Source organism: Saccostrea cucullata, unplaced genomic scaffold (genome assembly GCF_032062105.1).
Source record: "Saccostrea cucullata isolate Sc308-1 unplaced genomic scaffold, CSIRO_AGI_Scuc_v1 ctg957, whole genome shotgun sequence".
Classification (NCBI taxonomy): domain Eukaryota; kingdom Metazoa; phylum Mollusca; class Bivalvia; order Ostreida; family Ostreidae; genus Saccostrea; species Saccostrea cuccullata.
This window is the reverse complement of record NW_026921109.1, coordinates 89,384-116,381: the sequence shown is the minus strand read 5'-3', so window position 1 is coordinate 116,381 and position 26,998 is coordinate 89,384. Positions and strand designations below refer to the sequence as shown.

Sequence of the window (26,998 nt, the reverse complement as noted above, 5' to 3'; positions counted from 1 at the left end):
AATTTGGGTTCAAGTCCCAATCTGGATATTAAAAATGTTGATGACTTGATATAATTTACAAATTTATAAAAGTTAAAACATGCACTTACCTTAAAACAAATTTACTCCCCACTTTGTATTAAATTTTGTAGCTTTTGACTGCCTTCTTTCTTTCAATTCCTGCAGCTCTGTTTCATTAACAGTTTTGAATCTTTTTTTCCTGCAGTCTTAGTCTGGGTCTCTAAGCATGGTTTCCTCTGTTTTTATAGGATTTAAAACCATTTCGATCTCTTCCTCAGCCTCCTTTCTTGATGTTGATGCATCAAGTTCCCCATCAAAGATTTGATGAAGGGTTTCCCAATCAATTTCTTCAATTTCAACATTTTCTCCTACCCCCAGCATGTCAAAATCTGCCATTGTGCAGACGACAACAAATCACAACTCATATAGTTCAATCTGATTAGTGCCTTGACTATTTATTTACATAATAATTGTGTACTTTAGTTTAGATTGGCACCAAAAAAAAAAAATGAAAGAATTTCTTTGAAAATATTTATTATTTTTTTTCAAACCTAATATTTTATATAAACTCTAATGTAAACAGGAAGCTATGGTAAAAAGTAGTTCCGGATCACTGTTGCCAAGGGGGCGTGGCTCAATACCTACATTCTTCATACTATATAAAACAAAGTCATGTGACTGTCTAGTCCAATCAAATTACACTATTTAGACTAAATTAAATTATTGGGAATTGAAGTGGGTCGGTCACGTGATCAAATCCTGTGAAGGCCGAAATCCTTCTCAGAAGATTTGATCACGTACCGACCCACTTCAATTCCCACTGAAGTTTGTAAACTTGTTATTTATTACTTATATATACATGTACATTTGAGACAGACAATTTAATATTTTCGAATTTAAATTATTGCACTAACTGTCCGTCGTAGATTTTGAAAAATGACGCAAGGTGTAAATCGGCTTGCATGGCGGTTACGCTTCGAATGCATTAGGCTAAGGAATCTATTTCGAAGGGGATATTTTGTGAAGGCTTCTTGTGATCAGTAATAGTGAACAGATTGTTGTCTAAGAATATTTTTATTCGTGAAATTTGATTATCGATGATGAAAAGACACAAGAATTACGTCCGAAGTTTGATGATAAACAGTTGGAGGAATTTTGGTCGTCGGAAAGGGATGGATGGATCCGATGGATTGAGACACTTGTCCGAGCCAGTTAATTTGCAGTTTGATCAAAAACATTCTACGGTTTCAGTAACTAAAGACAAACTTATCGTAAAACACTCAAATAAACACGGAGACATTGGCGACAGCTTTGCATTGAACTACGAAAATGCCGAGGAGTTTGGCAGTTGTTCATGGCATGATTGCAATGATATTTTCCAACAGATTTACACATTAATAGTGAGTAGAATTTAAAGATAAAATAATAGTTTATCATGAAAATTTAACCAAAGGTCTAGCCCAAAAATACGGATGAACTTTAGAGACTGTGCAGCTGACAAAAGAATTAGTGAAGAAAAATGTCAACAAACGCTGGTTTTCTCTATGTACATGTACACAGGTTGAATCGATAGCCAAAATGTAAGAAATACTTGTTTACATTGTCAATAAAAAAATTAATCATTTTACTTGCTTATTTTGTTCATTTTTTAAACTTGAAAAGGAAGTAGAGCAGGTAATTTTATAACTTATGTACCGGTAGATATTATTGCGCTGTGTGATTCGGCCATGCATTGACCTCTGACCTCCGACAAACTTCATACAGAATTGAAGATATTTTCTCTCTGTATGTTTATATAGTGGAAAGATACCACAAATGTATATATTACAGTTTGAACAATTTGATATTTTTCGGGCAGCCGTATCCTAGCTGCAAATACACAAGTTTTACAATCGAACATGTTTTTGTTTTTATTTATTTGGAAACAAAGCTGCGCATTTACTTGGATTGATAGAGGTGTTTTTTTTTTTTAGAAATAAAATAGATGGAACACGAAAATTCTAGGTAAATATTAATTCGCTTTAATTTGCTTCAGAATTCTGCACATACACTAACATTTGAACCATCTATCTCAAACTGTTATCTTTTTTCTTGTTTCTCGAAAACTTTGAAATTGTGTCTGTATATCAATGAATCATTTGAATGTAACAACCTGTAGCTGTATTCTCAAAAATAGTGTTAAAACACATATTTAGACTAATATTCTTGTCTCAAATATACAAAACTAAAATTTCGATTGATCATGAGCAGAATGAGTGTTAAGATCATTTCAAATAAATTTGTATTTTTAAAAAAGATATAATGATGGATTTTAATTGAGTAAAACTACAGAAATATTAAAGCGAGGAATTGTTTAAAAACCCGAAGTGCTATTGATAAAGCACCAACCTGTGGATAAAACATAGGATTATCTTATATTCTCCACAAGTATGAGATAAAAGTGCATATACCTAATAAAATTAACAGCTTGTTTATATCGAAAGTGTTAACAAATAAAAATACCTGTTTAGTCCAAGGAATCTCCAATTTAGAAGATAATGTACTCCAAGGTGTCGGTAGGGGCTCTAAAATTTAGAGATAGTTACATTTTCTTTCATAAAATATTTATCATATACATGTTGTATTTGTTAAGTTTAAGTTTGAACATATGTATAAAACATTTCACCGCCTCAGGGAATAGTTTCCTCCCTCGTGGAACCATAAATTTGCTATTTCCCTCATACCCATTTCATAACTGTATAATATATATTCCCTTCTATATTTCTTTTCTCCTCCTCCCTTTCTTTTCTCCTCACCAACCTTGTTTAAAGTCAGCATTACTTACATGCTATGGTCGCTATATTGATCTTTTTCACATATATAACCTATCATTGGATTCGTTTTGACTTTTAATTTTGTTAATTTTTATACTAAATTTGACTAGATGGTATGTTCTACCCACCTGATCAATATATATAGGGCTCACTTTCTAGACACCATATTTTCAGGAGTTTTGTTTTATGTCCTATTCATAGTTTTGTAGATATATATGGATATTATGGATTTTAGAAGTATTGTCAATAAATAACGTTGTCATAAGTTGAAGATAACTGAAATCGTGTACTGATCAAAATGTACCTATATACACAGGATAATAGGTTTATTGCCATTATTCTTGAAAAGGGAAAAAAGTGAAACCGAAACATGAATATAGAGATACTGATTAACAACAGTAAAACAACTTCCCAGTTCAAAAAATGCTCAAACTTTGAGATTGGGTCAATATTCAACAGGGTCATTTTTCAACTTGTCGAGGTCATCAGGGATAAGAAAAAAATATTAAGCTGTTGAAAAATGACCCTGGGTTTAAATTCAACGACTTTTGGTCTCAATTTTCAACGTAGAAAAAACACCCACGGTTCAATATCCAACGCTAAAAAATGAGCCCCGGGTCAATATTCAACCTTACATCTTCCCTACTAGCCAAGGGTTGTCGTGCATTTTACGAGCGGCTACGGACCGGGTTGCCTGATATCCTGGATTCTGATTGTACATACATAGCACCGCTGTTGAGGTTGGGTAAAAGCTCGAATCCTGGCAACTCGATTGGCTACGTATGTGTAAAATCTTCTTGTGTCATTTTGAATGCATCCCAGCACCACCTTATTGTCGGTGTAGAAAGTGAAGTCTTTGGTGTTAAGATCTAGATGAGTATCAATGGATTTCGCTAGCTCAACTGTACATTTTCGGTTGGGTGATTATAGATAAAGAAGTGTGGAAACCATGTTGTGACAAAATGAAATAACTAATACACACAATTGATATTAATTAATCTAATCAATCAAAATGGTTAGTAAATACATTAGATTCTTCATTTTTAATGGTTCAAAACAAAAAAGTATTCTATATAATATCATGTTACATCTGCGCAAAATACCAAATGCCAAAAATGCAATACAACTAAATGATATAAATATATTCTTTATATATGATGCACAGTATTTCTTATCCCTTTGAAAATAATATATTAATCTTTCAAGTAGGTTATCCAAGTAGCCTACAAGTAGGTGGAAAATATAAGCATGATTTGCTTCATTTCATAAAAAGCTGTGTCGAAATAACAAAACCTGTTCGACATTGCATTTTAAATTGATGTGCTGTTTATTTAATTGAGATAAAATCGAAACCATTCTATATTTCATATCAGTAGGCCCTTGAACCTGTCCCTTGTTTTCCAGTAAGTTGTACGATTGTAACTATGTTGCTGAGCACTGAATTAATTTTTTTCATTCAAAGTCCGTATTCCAATCCTATCTTTAGCCATCACATATATAGCCCTATATATATATTGATCATGTGGGTAGAACATACCATCTAGTCAAATTTAGTATAAAATTAACAAAATTAAAAGCCCAAATGAATCCAATGATAGGTTATATATGTGAAAAAGATCAATATAGCGACCATGTCATGCAAGTAATGCTGACTTTAAACAAGGTTGGTGAAATCCCTGTAACAAACTTATCTGTCAGTAGACTGACTTGGCTTAAAAATTCGGAGCGTAACCTTGAGAGTGAGATTGTTTTTATTCTAAAACATATCATTCTTATTTGATACAATGTGATTCCTATTCGATAATTTGTAATTTGTATTCGATAAATTGCTATTCCCATTGGATGAAATGTGTCAATATGATTACTATATCAGAATATATCATTCTTTTCGAAAACACGCGTTTCCTAATCAATGTCATTCATATTTGAAAACATGCGATTCCTATTCGCTTATTTTGTCATTCCTATTCGATAATCTTATCTTTCTTATTCGATAATTATTTGGTTTATATGCAATAAAGTTTTTGTTCGAAACATACCACCATCCACTTCTATTCGAAGATATACAATTTCTATTAGATAAACTTCTCTCATTGCATTATAACCGATCACGGTAGCTCAGTCGGTAGAGCGCTCGCTCCGTGGTCGGAAGTTAGTTAGTTCGTATCTCGGCCGCGACTGACCTAGTCGTTAAAATTGGTAGCAACTGTTCCTTCGCCATGTGCTCAGCACTTTGAGGTGAAAATCGTGGGTCCTTCGGTTGAGACCTTAAAAAATGAGGCCCCATGTCAGCGGCAGGCCTTGGTACGATCACAGGAGTCTGAAGTTTTTATCGTCAAAAAAAAAAAAAAAAAAAAAAATCCGGAAAAAAATTTTCCTACCTTAGTTAAGGGTAGGAAAATTTTTTTCCGGATTTTTTTTTTTTGACGATTAAAACTTCAGACTCCTGTGGTACGATAAAGATCCCTCACTGGCCCTGAGTGCCGAGTAGAAGTCAAAATTTGAAGCCCTTCACTGGCATACGGTGACGTCTCCATATGAGTGAAAAATTCTCGAGAGGGACATTAAACATTATGCAATCAACAAATCAATCATTGCATAATTTTATCTCTCCTATGCGATGTTTTTCTTATTCTTTTTCAAGAATTGCATTCTGGGAAATATGACAAAACTAGAAGTGGTTAAAAACTCAATTAGATAGGAATGACATGTTTAACATGATTATCGAATATTAATCATTTTATTATCGAATAGAAATGACAAAATTATCGAATAGGAATCACATATTTTTTAACAGAATAACAACTTAAAGGTGATGAAATATCTCTTTTTTAAGCACAAGAATAACAACTACCGGTAATTGAATAGGCATCATACCCGCCAAGAACATCTGCTATACCGTATATTATCGAACAGGAATGACATGATCTAGAAACAATTCTGACATGTAGCATGTTTTGCTCATGTAAAAAGCAAAACTGTCATTTACTTCGTCTATTTAAGGAATGATGATTATTTCAACTTATGTTATACGATATAACATAACTTGGAGCAGTTTACGCTTTATAAACCGCGAAGCGTTAACGTAAAGCGGAGTAATACGTTTTTGACGTCACTCATTATGACGTGTGCAAGTTATGTTATACAAAATGGAAAAAACCGTTTAACCAACCAAATGACGTGTTACAACTGAAATTAAATTATTATTATTTAGAACTATGTTTAAACCTTTTGAAGCTAGATAAAAAGAAGCAGAGAAAAGTCATAGACAATAGCAAATCAAAAGACGTATTACATAACAAAATGAGGTGTTTTATCATCCCTGAAAATATCGTGATTCAATCTAGAGTGTTTCACAAGAAAATGCGTAGATAATATGTCAATTTGAAAAAGAAAATTGGACAAATCGGAAAAAATATAAAATTACAACAATGCATCATTCCTGAAAAAAGTCTTTGAAATCGGTTCAGTAGTTTCCGAGAAATCACGTGTACTATGAAAAGGGAATAATAATAATAATAATAATAATGATAATAATAATAGGAAACAGAAGAATACTTATATGCCTTTAGCACCAGGGCGCCTGACCTTGGGCCTTTATTTCATTATTTTAGCTCAATGCTTATATTATTACAAGCATGCCAATTTGACATCTTGACGTCAATCAGTAAAGAAAATTTACTGTAAAGCGAGAATATTTGGAGCAGTACTTATTTTAGCGCCTTTGGCGCAAAAGCCCCTGTGCCCTAAAATTTATTGTGCCAACGGATTTATAAATATTATTGTGTATGCGTGTTCCAAGCTTTCACATAAGTGCATGTAAACCGGAACGCGCGATTACGTAATGTTGAAGGCCAGTTGGATTTTATATAAAACTAGCACTGTTCATGGTAGGATCGATCGAGAAATTAATGCCAAATTTTAATTTAATTAAACTATTGTTAGTTGTTACCAGATATACTTATTATTAGCACCTACAAAATTTGGCTTCTCGGAGTGTCAATCATCCATCGCCTCAAACAATGCAATCAAGCATGGCGATTGAGCTTACAGACAATACCTGATTATGATTATCGTTTATCCAAGTAACTTTCTTTTGATGTATGCATAGTTTTAATATAAATGAAATACTTAATACTCCATTACTTTTATTAAAAATAAAATTAAAATAAGACCTAACATTGTGCTATGTCCATATGATTGCAACACTATTGTAATTTACTTATATACGGGAGTGCTATTGTATTTCCGTGCTTGACTAACCAAAAAGTCAAATACGGGGTAGATAAAATAAATATCACATTTATATATCTTAACAGGTCCCTGATTTTAATGAAAAGTGCGAGTGCTAAAATTTATTTGGGCCAATGCATTCCCACTTGCGTTTGTGCTAAAATACGTATGCGCCAAATTTTCTCGTTTTACAGTATTAAGATAACATTTATTTTGGGCTTTAAGCCCTATTCTTTTGGCCCAAAGAGGAGGGGTGGTGGTGGCCATGAAATTCAAAATTTTTGTTCCCCTTTACTGTGTTATATTAAAAATTCGTTGAAATTGGCTTAACTGTCCCAGAAGGAAGTTGAAAAATGTTCAAATGTAATAATTCAAATTTACGCACGAACGACGACAGACAAAGTGAAAAATAATAGATCACAAGAATGATTCAGGTGACCAAATTATTGAAGTCCTAGCTGTAAACGTTTCGTAAATGAAAGTAATTCACGTCAGCCCTAAATTCTCGTAAAAAATATGTTTAGGACTTACGTATAGGAGACAGAGTGAGGAGGGACTCGAACAAAACCCCTTCTGATGACGGGACCTTGTCCTCTGCAATTATCTTCTCTGTAATCAGAAGAAAGAAAATGAAGGATATGAAGACAACGAACAATATTCAATATCATAGTCCATAAAACAGCACAAAACAGGAGCAGACAAACACGGAACTCCAAAGGACCAGAGGTGGGAACATGTGCCACGGAGGAGTGAGCATGCCCAGCCGACCAGCCACGCCTTCCGTGTGCTCCTTGTAATTATTGGGAAAAAGAAAATCCGTTGTTAATTCAGTGTTTAAACAAAAGACTTACAAAAAATATGAGAAAAGTCAGTCAGCATATGACTCAATGATTAATTGTATTTGCTGACAATCCACTGTATCGACCTAGAACTAACGAAATGACGAATTTAAACGAGACTGCTGATATTGTTGTTCTATCAACCTATTGTAAACAATTTACTTCGTTTTAGAAGTTGTTCATACGTAGAGCATGCTCATGCGTATCGAATCAACTGAGAGATATAAACTTCGTATGCAGATGATGAAGAAGGATAGGGAGATAACGAAGAGTATTCAATATCAAAGTCCATAAAACAATACAAAATAAGAGGAGAGCAAACACGTACCCCGGAAACATCGAGGTGGGATCAGGTGCCATGGAGGAGTAAGCATCCCCTCCTAACCTGTCTCAACCCGCCGTGTGATCCTTGTCATGATCAGGAAATAATGGGAAAAATCCGTCATCAATTCAGTGTATAAATAATGGACTAACAATTGGTATGAAAAACGTCAGTCAGCATTTGACTCAATGATAAACTGTATTTGCTGACAAGGTCATTGTATCGACCATAGAACTTACGAAATGATGACTTTAAACGAGACTGCTGATATTCTTTTTTCGTCAATTTGCTTGTCAATAATTTACCTCGATTTAGATATTGTTCATACGTAGAGCACGCTCTTGCGTATCGAATCAACTGAGACAATATACTCCGTATGCAGGTGATGAAGGTATATTGCTGCATAAGTCAAGGAAGTTGACGATAGAAAAGTTCAGGTCATCACGTTTATCATATAGCTTGGTTGTTAGATTACCATACGTGTCTTAAAGTAAAATATCCAAGCATAAAACAGAAGTGTCGGACTCTGTGGTTTCTTTTATCTTAAGCTCACCAGGATATATCGTATCGACGAAGGAATGGAAATTACCATTACTAATTGACAATACGTTGTCGATATATCTAAATGTCGAGTTGAAGGCCACAGCAAGTGTTTTCTTCTTTTCACGCATAAGATTTTGCATAAATATGCATATTCATATGAATATAAAAATAAGTCTGCTAATAACGGAGCGCAATTTGTACCCATGGGTATTCCAATGGATTGTAGGAATACCTGGTCTCCAAAAACCACATAGATTTTGTCAATCAGAAACTCAAGCATCTTCTGTAAATTGCTGCATAAGCAAGGGAAGTTGACGATAAAAAAGTTAAAGTCATCATGTTTATCACAGAGCTTAGTTGTTAGATTACCACTAACGTCTATTAAACACTGATTATAAGTACAACCCCGAAGTGATTGACAACAAATCATACATGTAAATTATACTGGTTATTAAGTCCACCTTTACTTACCTATGTCTTCTGTGGCTATATACTCTCCATGTTTATTTTCATTAATTTTCAGCAAGTCTTCTAACCCATAATTTTTCAACACTTTCTCAAACTGAATTACATTGTGATCTTCCTGAAGAATGAACTGCAGGAACTGTGACATTCTCCGCCTGCGTTTTCCATTCTTTGGTAAGATTTTTTTCTTGAATAGTATCAGTACTTCCAATACACTTTGATAAAGTTTCTTTTGCTAACGAAATCCGCATTTCATTCAAAATGATTTTAAAGTTGGATGTTATCATCTTCCTTATATTTTCTACAAAAATGCATAAATGCACAAACCCATTTAATAACATGAAAAACATGAAGATTTTCTCCTTAATAAAGATATAAATAGAATATTCTTATATAACGATATTCAAATCGTAACCCTTAAATTTTTTTTGAGGCCTTTTATGCCCACCTTGATTTACTAGATGCATAACTTGAAAAAATAGGAAATGCTGTTCTTCAGATGTTAAAAACTAACCTATATATTTCTCTTTAAAGCAGATTATTTTGGCCCACTATTGTGGCCAAAATAAATTTATAAATATTTATAATAGAATGCTTGCAAATCAACTAGAATAATGGACACCATGCTTCCACTGAAACAAAATTAAGAAACAAATTACAATCTATTGCGACCTACCAAAACAGGGCTTGGGAGGGAGAAAAAAATACATTTTGTAAGCAAGCTTTGAAACACATTTTTTTTCCGGTCAATTACTTTTTGAGAAGTAATAGATGTATGTATTTATTGCTGACTTGGAAGGATATGGAGATAACGAACAGTATTCAATATCAAAGTCTATAAAACAATTAAAAAAATAGGAGCAGAGCAAACATGGACCTCCAAAACATCAGAGGTGGGATCAGGTGCCATGGAGGAGTGACCATCCCCTGCTGACCGGTAAGACCTGCCGTATGCTCCTTGTCATGATCAGGTAATAACGGAAAAATCAATTCAGTCAATTCAATGTATAAATAATGGACTAACAAATAGTATGAAAAACGTCAGTCAGCACTTGACCCAATGATAAATTGTATTTGCTGACAAAGTCATTGTATCGAGTATAGAACTTACGAAATGATGACTTTAAACAAGTCTGCTGATGTTCTTGTTTCATCAACTTGTTGTCAACAATTAACCTCGATTTAGAAATTGTTCATACGTAGAGCATGCTCTATTAAAACTATTTAAAACTGACATATGATTTTGAAGCATTTCTTCTTTAGAATGGGAAGTATGAGTATAAATAGGATTACCACTTGTAGAATTAAATCAAAATTCTTCTAAAATGCAATTTATATAATTAGCCTTACAAACGAAGACAATGTTGTTACCTGCTTTGTCGGCAGGGACCAGTACGTACTGATCAGGTAATCGATTTAATTCTTTTTCACTTCTGGATTATTATCACAGAAGGATAGATGGTTTTCATATTGTCACTCAATCTTTTAATACGAGACTTTAACAAGGATCTAATACAATTAATAAATTCTGATTAGGTGTCATCGTCTTCTTTTTCATATCTGGCCCATCGCCTGGCTTAATTTTCAACAGAATCCATAATATATATGAAATTCCGACGACGCCAGTTGAAGGATCGAGGTTCCCTATATTTAGGACCTTTTAAAATAAGTGATCTAAGGTCATCTTTATTAAATAGATTTACGTCACCTGTAATGACGTTTCAAGCAGGACTAAAGTTATAGAGCGAAGAAGAATATGATTACGAGAGAGAGGCATAGTTAAATCTTATATCCCCAAGAATGCTTTATGCCGTGTTTGCTGGAAATATAGGTCTGGAGCAGAGGTTTATATTTATTAAATATTATCAGACACACTACAGATGCATTTGATTCTGAACACTACCAAAACTTTCTGACTCATGAAAGCTGAAAAAATTGCCTTGACAAGTTTCTACCTCCTAATTTTTAAAAAAAAAATCTATAGCAAGTTAGTGAGAACAGTGTCTGTATAGGGTATTGGGTGTGGTGGGTTCTTATGATTGCCAACTTACTCCACTACTTAGTAAGTAAATGTTAAGGACCTGGTACATGTAGATGCTAGAGACACTCACCAGCTTTATTATGGATCTCTGCAGGATCAATCAACTCTACAATTTCAAAATATCCTATGTTGTTTAATGCGCTAATAAAAGCAAACACAGTTTTTGAATCCCCATTCACAATCAATGATAAAAGTTTTTCTGTTCGTTCATGAGAATTAGGAACCTTATTTATAGCTTCCAAATCATTCTGTTTAAAGCAGTTTGATTTTGAAAGCACAGAAGTTAGAGCTCTAGGTTCTATCTCTGAGATCATCTCATTCCTATGGACTTTTATTCTTTCTTTGATAAGTTCTGTCTTTGCAATATCTGAAAGACAACAAGGAGTGAAAAATATTTAACAATGTTAAAAATTCTGTAAATTTTGTAATTTTTTTCCTTAATAATTTACCTGGCTTATCTGCTGCTGAATGTGAATAAGAAACCTGGACCCTGACCCTGAGCGGTTCCGTATCCCAAACACTGGTTACATTTACCCTTTTCATCATTCCTAGTATTAGCTCCACCAGCCTGTTGTTTTCTCTGGCATTTAAAAACGTCTGTACAGCTTGATCAGTAACCGGTCTTAACTGAATGACCAAAGAACCAGAGGACACATCTTTAATGTTCATCTGACCATGTTTTATGGCTTCCTCATTAATTGCTGTGTCTGTAGAGAAGACCTGCTGATGAAAAACTTGTTCTACCTGCCTTCCTTTGGAACCTTCCATTGTAAGTCTTACATTTATAGGTCTATTTTCTACACATTCTGTAAGAATATCAGTATGTTTTATACCATCTTTCAAGAACTGATACATGATTATCTTAGTTTTAAACATCAGGCGAAAGTGTATATGACACTATTATTAAGTATATATGACATACCTGAAGCTATTGAGGAAAAACTGTGTGATGCTCTCCATTCTAAATTTATAGTAGATTCTGTAAAAAAAAAAAATCAGAAACACTTTAATAAAATTGATCATGATATAAATGATTAAAATGCACATGAAATACTTGACAGCCATATGGAATGGAATATAACAGAAATGCACACAGTTTCTTATAGCTTCGCAGACACCTACCAGCCCTATCAGCTTCTGAATCCGGTTTTTCGAGCTCCTTAAGAATTTCAAAATATCCATTACTTTTAAGGATGAACAAGAAATAATGAAAGCAGTAGTTTTCATCTTTCCTGACCGTCTCCAGCAAATGTTGAACTTGTTCATAAATTTTTCTTGCCTCTGTTATTCTGTCATGATCTAGAATGCCTAATGCACTTTCCTCAAACAAAAGATCACAGAGTTCAAGAGGCTCTAGTTCGTTCACTAAAAAATGTCCGTGTTTCTCTAGGCATGTAATCTTAAGCTTCATCAATTTAGGGTCCAATGCTGGCATACCTAAATGAAAGATTCTGAGAATCACACAATAACTTCATATTCTTAGAGTTATCAAAATGTTTTTGCATGGAATAAGTACTCTCCTACTATGAAATACATGCACTGCAAAATAAAACCAAATGATAATCAAATTATTGGAAGAACTGAAAGCCGGGCTTTAATTGCTCGAGTATATTGTCTGATCCGAAATTAGTACTATGAATTTGCTAAAAATCCAAACAGAATATAACCACTAACATCACATCGACAAAAACGATATGTAACATGAAACTCTTCAGCAATTTCAACATTTCGAAAAGCCCGCGCTATCGAAAATAGTTAGCTTACAATATGCATTTAGCAGCGTATGTGCACAGATTGTTATATCACGATTATCCGTATAAAGCAAATTTCTAATTTCTCTTTCAGTTTAATTCTCAAGCAAAAATATTGATCATTACCTTTTCCAACGATTGGGATATGAAAAATATTTGTTTGAATATTGACTAGCAGTTGGACTATTTTGTTTATCGGAAGCGTCTGCTTTGAAGCTGTTTGGTTTTTTGTTTACTGTGCTATTTATAGTAAGACAGTCGATCATGATGCCCGTAACCAGGACTTTGCTTTCAGCAAAACCCGGCTAAAAACGTTATTTCATCAGAAAGAAGTCTAACATCACCGGGGGAGCGTTTATTTTGTAAGATTTAGGAATTAATTTGAACATTTTAATTAAAGGACGCCTTGTGCCAAATTTGGGTGAAATTGTTCGAATAGCTGGTACAAAAGATACAAAGACTTTGGTTCAAGTGGGCTAAAAAGTATCTGAATGCAGATAATAGACAAATGGGTGATGGACACTGTGCCAATTCACAAGCTCTTTTGACAATTAAAATCAAAATAAAACGGCGAAATCAAATGTTTCTATAAAAACGATTGCTCTAATGTTTTTTTAAAGAGTCAAAATCAGCAAGCATCGAGCATTAAGTTAAAAAATGTGGAAAGTGGTATAGAAACAGATTTGGTTAAAAATTCATATATAAATTTTCAAAACAAAGGGTATGATAGAAAAATGCAAGCAAAAAATAGTTTTTCGCATTGTTGCTATGGAAACCACGCGCCTATCAAATAGCGTGTTTTGTACTTTATCATGACACTTGAAGTAATGGTTAAACAAATACTATTTTATTACTAGTCATTAAAAAGCTTTTTAAATTATTATCTTATTTTTATAAATATACTCTATTTTAACAACTGTTGATTATTGAAATTCTCTTCACCTATTGATAAATATAACTAGTTTTTGGAGGTTTATTTTGCTTTAAAAAACAGCAAATTTGAAGTACTCTACAAGAAATCTACAACCACATTAAAGCTTATCAACATCAAATATATATTATATTGGACAGTATTTGTTCTAGAAGAATCAAGAAAAAAATCTGCAGGCAACTAAAACATTTATATATGATAACTGATTTAAATCCATAATTTTCTGTCACTTTTGCCTCAAATTACCTCCCTTTGGTATAGCTCTCCAACATAGGAGGAATAAACGGTAGTTTGCTTACATTGTTTTCAATAACAGAGTACAGAAGACTAGCAGAAAATTACAAACTTGGAGCAGTCTGAGCCTCGGTTTTGGCGTTTTCATGAGTCTTAATAACGGTGAGTGACTGAAATTTTTACAATTTTCCATTACAACAGTTACTGAAGAATGTATAGCATAAATTAACCATGCAGTAAAATATGTAACACTTGGCAAGTGTTTTTGCACATTTCAAATTTATTCTGATTGATTATATATGTTAGCATTACTTTAGTATTTTATAAGTAAAAGGAAAAGATTATGCATGGCCTGAGGGACCAGGAGGAGGGGGGTATGCCCCCCTCCCCCCGATGATATTGCCGATATTAAACTATAATATGATAAAATGAAATTAAATTCCCCAACTTAGATTGTTCCTAACGTGAAAAAGTTGGTCATGATCAGTTACATAACTGTATCCCAAATTATAGTCTAATTTGAACTTAGTTTAATTTCGATTCGTTGTATTCATTGTGTAAAGTATAAGTCACATTATCCAACGATGGGGTATACGTTGAGAAACCGATGCGTTTTTTGATGAAAATGGCGTGGTTGCCGGCCGGGCACCACTAGTGATCGGACGGTGACTGAGTCTTTTTTGCGAATCGGTGTGGTCATCGGTAGGAAATAATTCGTAGTTAAAATTCAGCGATGTCTCCAACGATGCCTCACATCGCTCTTCATCGGCAACCCATCATTAACACATCTTTCAAGGATCGGCCGATGTATGACCGAGCATTGTCCAATATCTGTTGAATCTGAGGTCATCGGGGAGTTTAGTGGTGTTCAACAGATAACGACCGAGCATCGGTCGATGTTCGACCAAACATTGGCCCGTAGTCGACCGATGTACGAACAATGTTCTCCAATGTATGAGCGATGTAATATACATCGGCCGATTATCCTGGAACATCGTTTTATGATTAGCAATGCATCGCTGGGCCTTTGTAAGTCCGGCCGGCAACCACGCCATTTTTCTCATAAAACGGATTGGTTGTCCATCGTATACCCCATCGCAGGATAATGTGACTGATACTTTAAGGACTACTTGGCCGATGTGGACCGATGTTGAGGCATCGTTAACACCACGGATTACTACCGATTACCACCGGTCTACGGCCACCGGCCGGGAAATGTGACCTAGGCATAACCAAGTCACTCACCAGCTATAACGATTATAACTTGAGTTATGTTCGGGTAAATAAAAATTCTGTATATAATAATAGACATCTTAATTTACCATTTAAGATAATACCTGCTTTTTACAGAAAAAAATTATGAATTTATGAAAACTAACACTATTATGAAATATTTGTAAAATGGAATGACGTTTGTTATGGCGTCCGTAAAAAAAGAAGGGGGGGGGGAGCAGGGTGTTAACTCTGTACTTAATATATTTTAGTTTAGGAAAGGGGATTACATTCATTTGGAAGTATTGTGATATAGACAAGTATATTATGTAGTGGACTAGTGGTAACTGAATTGTATATATACCACAGAAAATTAATTAATTAAAAAAAAAGTTTTTTGCTGATGTCATCCAATGTTTACTTATAAAAGAAAATTCATATTCAGCTAACATTTTTTCCAGTAACACTGTACTAATTTAAGTCAACTAGGTTCAAATAATAAGCATCATTAGATTTAAAGCACGTCAATTTATGAAAAGAATATCTATACTCCATTTTTTTCTTGGGGGGGGGGTTATTGGAAAGAAATGAAAACCATTATTTAGAGTTTTGACAAAAACCCAGAACCAATTGACATTTTTATTACAAGTTTTTAAATTTAAAGAATATCTAAAATCAATACAGTCTCAACTTTATGTTGTATACTTCTGTTTTTAGAATGAAATTCGGAACTTTGAAGCCAAACTCGGAAAGAAGCAGAAACAGAATTGGATGAGCTGATATAGAATTAAACAGGAAAAACCTGTAAATAATACATTTCGTAAAAACTTTACTTTTTAAAATAAAATGATAAACCACTGAGATCTCTTGGAATTTAATTGATTCCAATAAACATGCTTTCCATTCATCATCATTGCTAAAGCTCAACTAGAAATTGTTCTAAGTAAGTATCTGAAGGCAAAGCTGTACAATATTATTACATTTTAATTTTATCACTTTTTCAGATTATCATTATGAGAATACATTATTACAGTACAGACCATTGATGCTGGAAGTGAGTGGATAATGTTACCGGAGACTCAGTGTTCCCGAAAATAGATCCATAAATTGTACAGTGTATTCATGAAAGTGGATCAAATAAAAATGTTCAATCCAAAAGTAACACTCTTTGTTTGTCTGTTAGCATTTTTTTATTGATGTAAATCTAATAACTATCAATTTTTAGCATGCAGATTCTCACATACTTTAAGGACTACTTGGCCGATGTGGACCGATGTTGAGGCATCGTTAACACCACGGATTACTACCGATTACCACCGGTCTACGGCCACCGGCCGGGAAATGTGACCTAGGCATAACCAAGTCACTCACCAGCTATAACGATTATAACTTGAGTTATGTTCGGGTAAATAAAAATTCTGTATATAATAATAGACATCTTAATTTACCATTTAAGATAATACCTGCTTTTTACAGAAAAAAATTATGAATTTATGAAAACTAACACTATTATGAAATATTTGTAAAATGGAATGACGTTTGTTATGGCGTCCGTAAAAAAAGAAGGGGGGGGGGAGCAGGGTGTTAACTCTGTACTTAATATATTTTAGTTTAGGAAAGGGGATTACATTCATTTGGAAGTATTGTGATATAGACAAGTATATTATGTAGTGGACTAGTGGTAACTGAATTGTATATATACCACAGAAAATTAATTAATTAAAAAAAAAGTTTTTTGCTGATGTCATCCAATGTTTACTTATAAAAGAAAATTCATATTCAGCTAACATTTTTTCCAGTAACACTGTACTAATTTAAGTCAACTAGGTTCAAATAATAAGCATCATTAGATTTAAAGCACGTCAATTTATGAAAAGAATATCTATACTCCATTTTTTTCTTGGGGGGGGGGGTTATTGGAAAGAAATGAAAACCATTATTTAGAGTTTTGACAAAAACCCAGAACCAATTGACATTTTTATTACAAGTTTTTAAATTTAAAGAATATCTAAAATCAATACAGTCTCAACTTTATGTTGTATACTTCTGTTTTTAGAATGAAATTCGGAACTTTGAAGCCAAACTCGGAAAGAAGCAGAAACAGAATTGGATGAGCTGATATAGAATTAAACAGGAAAAACCTGTAAATAATACATTTCGTAAAAACTTTACTTTTTAAAATAAAATGATAAACCATTGAGATCTCTTGGAATTTAATTGATTCCAATAAACATGCTTTCCATTCATCAACATTGCTCAAGCTCAACTAGAAATGGTTCTAAGTAAGTATCTGAAGGCAAAGCTGTATAATGTTATTACATTTTAATTTTATCACTTTTTCAGATTATCATTATGAGAATACATTATTACAGTACATACAATTGATGCTGGAAGTGAGTGGATAATGTTACCGGAGACTCAGTGTTCCCGAAAATAGATCCATAAATTGTACAGTGTATTCATGAAAGTGGATCAAATAAAAATGTTCAATCCAAAAGTAACACTCTTTGTTTGTCTGTTAGCATTTTTTTATTGATGTAAATCTAATAACTATCAATTTTTAGCATGCAGATTCATAAATAAATAGTAGAAGAATCTGAAACATATCTTTATATTCTGCATTTTGAAGTATCATAATTAATACAAGGTCAATATTAAATGATCAATCAATTAATTTCAAAACTGACGAAATGTTTTTGTGAGAAAAAAGAAAGAGGGCTAATTTATATATTGTACCTCATGTACCACTGATGTTGGTGTGAGTGAAATAAAAATGATGATGATGATGAACTAGTTTAAAGTCAGAAGACACGTTCCTCAAATTTATGTTTTGTATCTGTAAGTATTATATATATAAAATATTCATATTTGTCATTCTCTTCTGATTTCTACATTGTTTTCAAAATGTTTTTAAATATAAGTACAACAAAAATTTCGATATATGCCATTCAAAGATTGCCCATTAGGGTTATTAATGAATAACTTTTAAAGGTCAGTTCAAATTTAGAGATTCATACATATATACATGTAGCCCTTCCAGATTTTTATTTTAGGTACCAGTAGCTACTGAGGTCTTAGCTGTCTTGCAATATTGTTTCTAAATTGGGACAGTAGGAGAATATATCATCGGTTCAATACTAAAGACAGACATGGTATAGTTTTTGAGGTGCGCATGGTGTGGGGTAGGCATTAAAAAACCTGCAAAAAAGTAGGGAAATCCACAAAACTCGGGGGTGGGGGTTAAACATCAGGTTATGTTGAGAAAAAAGGTGGGTGGGGGATGTCATCCCCCTACCCAACCCAAACCTGTTGCTACATGCCTGATTGACATGCTTTTACTTTAAAATTATGTGTTTTTCCTATTTTGGGAGAATAAATTAATTCCTTCTTTTAACAAATAAAGTAACCAAAATGCCTTATCTTATCACGTTCAGAAAACATATACATAGAAAAATGTCTAAAAATCATTGATTTTCATAAGGATTTATGAACCCGTTGCTAAGGAAATGAATTTCCTTGGATACCAGTCTCTTCATACGTTAAAAAAAATTTAATTGTGTTTTAGCATTAGGTTGGACAAAATCTTTCATATACCAAAAGCTTTTGAAAAAATAAAATTTTGACTTTCCATTCAATGCTCGATGTTTGCTGATTTTGACTCTTAATTAACAAAGGTAGAAGATAGACTTGAAACCATTGCAACAGCAATAAATATAAAAAATAGCACTTAGTTTCTTTCTGAGTAAAATTTAATGCAACTGGACAAAAACTGTAGCAAGAATAGCATTTCAAAAGAATTTTACAGAAATTTGTACTTTAAGTAACCATGAAAACAGCTTTTTTAAAAAAAATCTATACCAATATATAAAATTATGCATCTTTGTGTTGTCTATTTGTATGCAAGTACCAAGTTATATTGCAATCCGATAAAAAATGTAGGAGGAGCAATATTTTGAAAGAATTTTCATAGTTATTTTTATTTTTAGTAACCGTGGAAATATATTTTATTTAAATCAAAAATGTTATATAGAATTATATATCTTAGTGTAGTCTACTTGTGTACAGAGTTATATATGTTGAAATTTGAGCATAATTACGGAGTGAGTAGCGAAATGTTTACAGACAGGTAGTCAAACGGATGACAGCCACTGTACCATCACATAAGCTCTTCTGGTCTCTACCAGTAGAGCTGAAAATTGAATGAAACAAAACTTGTAAGAAATCATTATTGTACAGGACGAAAATAATGTATTCTTTATTCAATTGAAGCTTATAAACAGCTCTTCCATCGCAAATATGAACAGCATAAGTTTATTTACGTTATTTTTTCTGTTATTGAAATACCGGTCACGGTAGCCTAGTGGTAGAGCGTTCGCTTCGTGATCGGGAGGCCCGGGTTCGATTCTCGTTCGCGGCGCCGCGTCATACCTCAGACGTAAACAAAGGTAGTGACTGTTCCTTCGCCAAGCGCTCGGCACTAGAAGTGCAAGTCACGGGTCTTTCGGATATGACCTTAAAAACGTAGGTCCCGTGTCACGGTAGGCGTTGGCACGATAAAGAACCCTCACTGCTCAATGGCCCTGAGTGCCGAGTATAGGTCTAAATTTGAAGCCCTTCACCGGCATCGGTGACGTCTCCATATGAGTGAAAAATTCTCGAGAGGGACGTTAAACCATATGCAATCAATCAATCAATCTGTTATTGAAATAGTTATTTACAATTTTGCAACAAAAAATTAATTTCAACATCGAAGTTGCAGCTCATATTACTTTAAAGTTTGTATTAAGAAAATAAAGATATAAAAAACAATTTAGTATGATGTAAAAAAAATATAGAATTACCTCTTTTTTTCATTTCAGCACTTTTCTCCCTCATTTTAGTGACCAGGTCCTCTCTTTTCAAATCCACCTCCATAACTCTGAAGAGTTCCTTGCATGCAGATTCTCCTTTCATCAGAAGTATTTTTAGCAGTTTGGATTTCTGTTTTCCTGCACTGGTAAAACCATAAATGTCGGAAATGTTTGTCTGGTCCAGGAATCCAAACAACTGATCCACCATAAGTTTAGCATCTCTGCTACCTGGAAGTTCCTCTTTAAGAAGACAGAAGTTTTGTTGTATGCACACAGCACAGGCAGCTACAAACAATGTAAAAATTGCATAAGTATAAAATTTTGCGACTCAATTGTAGAAATGTAAGAATGAGCCTTCATTTTTATGCTCCGCAATGAATATGGTCGTGGCATATAGTGAATACTGTTCAACATGTCCGTCTTCCTTCTTTCCGTCTTTCGGTCACATTTTGCATTTAGCTCAGTTTTAAAGAAACTATTCAAGGTTATTTTATCATACTACAAATGCCAATACATATATTGATGAAAGCAATTAAAACCTCTCAAACATTTTTACCTTGACCTTTCCCTGGACCTTTTCTTAAATTTGTGTTTAGCCCAATTTCAAAGATTCTTTTCAAGATGTTATTATTGAACTTCGTAGCGGAATAAGAAACTGATCTTTACGTCATGAATGCAAATCCACTATGGGTCATTGAGACCGGTCCTTCGAATAAGACAGTATTTATATAAACGGAGGTTTTAGGTCACAGTATGTGTTAGCACAAAAAATCCCTTATTGTGCATTGGCACCCATTATGTACAATGTAAAAGTACTTACATGATTTCTTTGTCATGTCTCTATCATTTTCTAGTGTATCTAGCACCTGGACATACTTTAAAGACTGCAGAGTAAATACAAAATGAGAATATAGTTTCTTTTCCTTTAAGATTTTAAGCAGCTCCGTCACACGTTTATATTTCCTGTCAGGATCAGTCACAGCGTCATGGTCTCTATCAGTGATGTCACCAGACTGAAACATCTCATCAGCTATTTCTCGGGGTTCCAGTTGTGTATGAAGGCATGATATATGTTTTTGTAGGAGATCATCCGTAACAACAAAGGAGGGCTTTCTCTGTTGGACATCTGAAATAGTGTAATTTTTATTTCTTAGGATCTTACACATTTGTCCTTCACGTATAAACATTGAATTGTATTTTATAAAACAAGAGGCCCATGGCCTTATAGGTCATCCGCGTATCATTTAACAACTTTCCAACAATTGAATTTGGTTCTTGTTCAAGAGGCATTGAAATTCGCAAGTTTGAAAGAGGCACCATTGTTTATCATAACTATACATACTTGTACTTAAGTTGTTAAATTCCCAGAGGTAGATCAGAGTAACAAAGAGGAAATGTATTAATTTTACAACCAGTTTTGGTCCACTGGCCCTGGAGCCAATATTTTAAAATTTTGGAAATTTCATCATAAATTTTATTTCATCATAAATGGATTATTATTACCAAAGAGCAGTTTTCAAGGCATGAATTCTTTTTCAGACTATGTAAGCCCGCTCCTAAGTAACCCTGACCGAGGAGTCCTAAAATTAACCATTTTCGAAGATACACCTTTCATAGATATGTACTTAAATCATTGGCATAATAGCCAAGAGCAAAGGAAAAGATTTCTAAAGAATTCATTTACGTATAATTTCACTAAATAATCATTAGATTAGCCTTTTTCAACATAACTCTGTACTTGGTTACTTTATCTAACGCCCAGTAAAAGACAAGATTTTCAAATTAATAATGCATTTTCACTATATAATCTATTTAGTCCCGCCCTAGCACTAGAACCCATCAACCAGGGGCCATGAATATCACAATTTTAGTGGAAGACTCAGTGTTGATTACAATCATGCCAACAGTTTGACTGCTTGATGTCCAGGAGTAAAGAAGAAGATTTTTATAGATTGCATTAATCTTAGTAGTTTTGGCCCCACCCCTCAAGCCCCAGGAGGAAGGACCATAAAATTCACGATATTTGTTTCTCCTCACCCCCAGATGCTATATGTCAATATTAGTTAATATTGGTTGAGCTGTTGCAGACAAGAAGCTGAAAATGTTCAAATGTTACCACATAACGACGCACGACGCACATCGCACACGGGACGAACGACGACGAACGAAAACAGACAGCAATAGGTCACATGAGTTTACTCAATTGCAAGTGACCTAATAAATAGTAAAAAAAAGTTCTAGATGATGGTCTAATTTCATCCAATAAAAACAATAGGTTACATTGCCCATCAGAGATACCTTGACCATGCTGTTCTTCAAAGGGAGATACAGTCAAACTTTTTTTTTTTATCTCAAACTAAATGCAACTAAGGAATAACTTGAGATATCAGATGATTCGAGAAATTAAATGAGGTTTAAATACCTAAAAAGAGCAGTTGGAATTTCCGGGTGACTTCAATATATCATGGTATTGAAGATATCCATGTTCGATAACAAAGTTTAACTGTATTAAAAAAAATTACCCCTCTTTAATGTGACAAAAAAGTTGGGTTTTTTAAATAATTTGGTCCGTGAATATCAGCCTTTGTAACTCAATCAGTGGAGCACCTGAGTGGAAAACAGGTCTCCCAGGTTTTATTCTCGGTCCAGCCATACATTTTCTTTCCTGTCACAGATTTGGTGCCATGCCGTTTACCACCTCTGAAATTGCAAACAAAAGTCCTGCCAGGGGCAAATGAATTAATTTGTCTTCAACGGCCAAGACAATTCAAGGAAGGAGAGATTAATGGTTTGGGTGGTGGATTTCTACATTGGTAGAAGGGTATGGAGATAACGAACAGTATTCAATCTCAACGTCCATTAAACAATATACAAAATAAGAGCAGAGCAAACACGGACCTCTGAAACATCAGAGGTGGGATCAGGTGCCATGGAGGAGTGAGCATCCCCTGCCGACCGGTCCCACCCGCCGTGTGCTCGTTGTCATGATCAGGAAATAACAGAAAAAATCCGTCGTCAATTCAGTGTATAAATAATGGACTAACAATTGGTATGAAAAACGTCAGTCAGCATATGACTCAATGATAAATTGTATTTGCTGACAAGGTCATTGCATCGACCATAGAATTTACGAAATGATGACATTAAACGAGACTGTTGATATTCTTGTTTCATCAACTTACTTGTCAATAATTTACCTCGTTTAAGAAATTGTTCATACGTAGAGCACGCTCTTGCGTATCGAATCAACTGAGATATATATACTCCGTATGCAGGCGATGAAGGTATATTGCTGCATAAGTAAGGGAAGTTGACGATAGAAAACTTTAAGTCATCACGTTTATCATATAGCTTGGTTGTTAGATTACCATTAGTGTCTTTTTCAAGTAAAATATCCAAGTATGAAGCAGAAGTGTCGGACTCTGTGATATCTTTTATCTCAAGCTCACCAGGATATATCGTATCGACGTAGGAATGGAAATTATCATTATTAATTGACAATACGTCGTCGATATATCTAAATGTCGAGTTGAAGGCCACAGCAAGTGTTTTCTTCTTTTCACGCATAAGATTTTGACCTGACAAGTGATGCAAATATCCAGTCTTTCATTTCCAGTCCAACCATATATTTTCTCCATTCCTGTTACACTTTCATATTGTGACTTTTATACTAGACTCAAGGTTTCATATCTTAACCAAACTTGAATATATTCATAACGTACATGTTTATTTGATACGGACTTTTCTAAGATAAAGAATATTTTCATCATTATTTTTCTAAAATGTTGATACTGGTTGTGACTATACCATACCTGTTAGGGCTAGCATACAACCTCGCCTAGTTTGAATAGACACGGTATTTTTTAACATCAGTTTTGTTTTTATTTATTTATACCATCAACTTTCTTTTCTCCTCCAAGAATGAAAAATGGCCCTGCGTTTGAATAATTATATAAAATAACCGTAACTTAAGAATTTTCTGTATCAAATTTGTTAAATTTGACACTGTATTTTCTATAATAGAAGTCAAAAAGAATTTAAAAATTCAATGGTGGATGAATGGTGGGATGCCAGACACTGGAAGATCAGAATAGATCGCTGAAGCTCGTAGTTTCTCAGCTGAAAACACATTCATGTATGAAAAATTAAAACTTACTTATCACAGCTCCCTCTTCAACCTGCATACGGGCTTCAATAATCTTCTTGACAACAAAACAAGATTTTCTGTTCATGAGATCTATGAACATTTTACATTTTTTCTTCCTGATTATATGTTTAATGAGTTTCTCACACGCTGACTGCTTGCTAGGTTTCTGACAAATATACACATCTTCCTCTTTTTCACTCACTATACCCTCTTGTCTTAAATCATCTTGGAGGTCTTCATAAATAATGTTTTCTTTAAGGAATACGAATGATTTCCTGACTGCTATTTCATCCAAACAATAACGCCATTCTTAAATGGAATTTTTTAAAATTAAGTTAATAAATTGTAAGAAAAACATCTTGTAAGTAAATGTCCATGTGGCTGTATTTCATTTCCGGAAATTTTTGTAATTACAAAATATTCATTTCCGACTCTTTTTTTATTTTCCGATATTTACTCAGATAAATGTTGTACCTTTATTAACAGATTTGAAAACTTTACCTATGAAAAATTAAAAGGAATAGATCATAAATAAATCATTGACATTCAATTTCTGAGTTTTGTAAATCTATCAATGATAATAAAACATACAAAAACAAGTCGAGGTAAAAAAAGCCAACGTTTGGTGCTGTCACTTACATTGAATTAAGTGCACATTAAATGTGGGGGAAAGTTGTATACACTTTGAACTCTTTTACCTAGACTTAGTGCAACATGTATGCATATACAGTGTCTGTATATTGGATGGATTTTTATATTTTGTATCAATATTTTACAATTAATAATTTTAAAATTCCATTTTCACTTACTCGGAAAACATTAAATTGCCGCACAGGTAAATTCCGGAAATGAAAAAAATTATGTCGGAAATGAAAGAAAAAAATGTCTGAAATGAAATTAAAAAATGTTTTCCGGAAATGAAATGCAGGGCTCTATGTAATTTTATTGTCAGCAAAAGATGTCTCTAATGGATTTATTTATGCTGGTTTATTTAATTTATCCATTTCTTAGAGAATTATATTGTTGCTAATGACCTGTAAGTCAAAATTTAAAATAAACAGGCCAAAACATAGATTTCAACCAATGAACGTTATACTAAGTGTAATTCATTATTACCCCCGCTAACAGTCATTAATACAGTATTAAAATACAGTGATTTTGTGGTCAAAATAAATTGATTTATTGAATAAATGTTTATGAGTTCATGTTAAGGTATGTCACTCGTCAGCGTTGTAGAAAAGTTCACGCAGAACCTCTTACTTAAAAAATATAATTTATTAAAATTCAATTCTTATAAACTATTTATATTCAACAATGTAAGTTTTTTTATATTCATCGAAAAAACTACTTAAAAATCTACAAAGAAGCAAGATTAATGAGGGACTATTTCGTGTGGTGGAAGGATATTCAGCAGATATTTCTGCAAATCTGCACATTTATTAAATTTAATGTCTTGAAACTTTAGCCTCACATACTTTTACTCGGAGAATATTTTCCATTATGATATTGCAGGAATATTTGATATAGGTCTTGATTTATATTTTTAGAACAATTTTTACACCTTCCCTCAACAAACTTTGCCAAGAAATGAAGATATATTAAAGAAGTCAAGATAAAGTTTACACCATTTTTTGCCTGAAAATCACATATTTTGACCAATATTTCAAAATTAACATCTCTGACCCTTACTTTTTCTTTCATTATTTTAAACTACTCGATACTTGTGACTGATCAGCACTTAACTCCTAAAAAGCTTGATATAAGAAAATATTTTATTGCCTATTTAGTTTTTTAATACCCCAAATATGTTATATTTTAGTGCAAAAAGGTCACACAATAGTAAATGCGTATTAATTTGCAAGATTTGTTCAATGATAAATATTATATTCAAACTATTTTATGTAAAATAAGATTAAATTTATTAGCGTAGTAACATTTAGACATAAAGTAATAATAGATTAAAGAGTTAAAATTTAAGTGCAAAAAGGTCAACTTAACTGTAAGATGCACACTGACCCACCTATTTTCTCTGCGATTTTGAGTCATACTATATGAGTACTTATCAAAAATATACTTCCCAACAAATCCTTGATATAACAAATTTGACGAGTGACTTACCTTAAGTCATATACTTTTATGAATGAACTAAAAAAAAATACCTTGTGTCATATTTAGGGATCCAAAGCGACACAACAGAGTCTGAAATTAAAACAACAATGATTAGATATAAACATATAAAAACCAGTAATTCCCAATTCTACTACTACATGTACGTATGCAAGTGATTGTTAAGTTAAAAACAATGCCACAGACATTATTCTACAAAGTCTTGAATGCCAACAAAAGACATATGAGACCAGAAACGTACATCAGAGGTGTACAAGTGAAATTTAAATACAGTGAAAGTTATCTTATCGAGATGCTGTTTATTCAGACATCTTGCCTATTACAACTTAAGCTTTAAAACCCTCATAGATAGTTTCAAATTCTTTAATATTCTTCAATCTGGAATGTTGCTAAATGCAGCCAATTTGTTTGGAACCAGTGTTGCCCAGATTAAAAAAAGTTTTACCTTATAACCTCAGATATTTTAATACATGCATTTGGATTAACGTCT

General features: G+C 33.3%; 1 pseudogene; it reads right to left on the bottom strand.

Moving 5' to 3' along the window:
• Window positions 1–207: 207 nt before the first annotated feature.
• Window positions 208–26,550, bottom strand: LOC134259182 (uncharacterized; annotated as a pseudogene).
• Window positions 26,551–26,998: the final 448 nt, after the last annotated feature.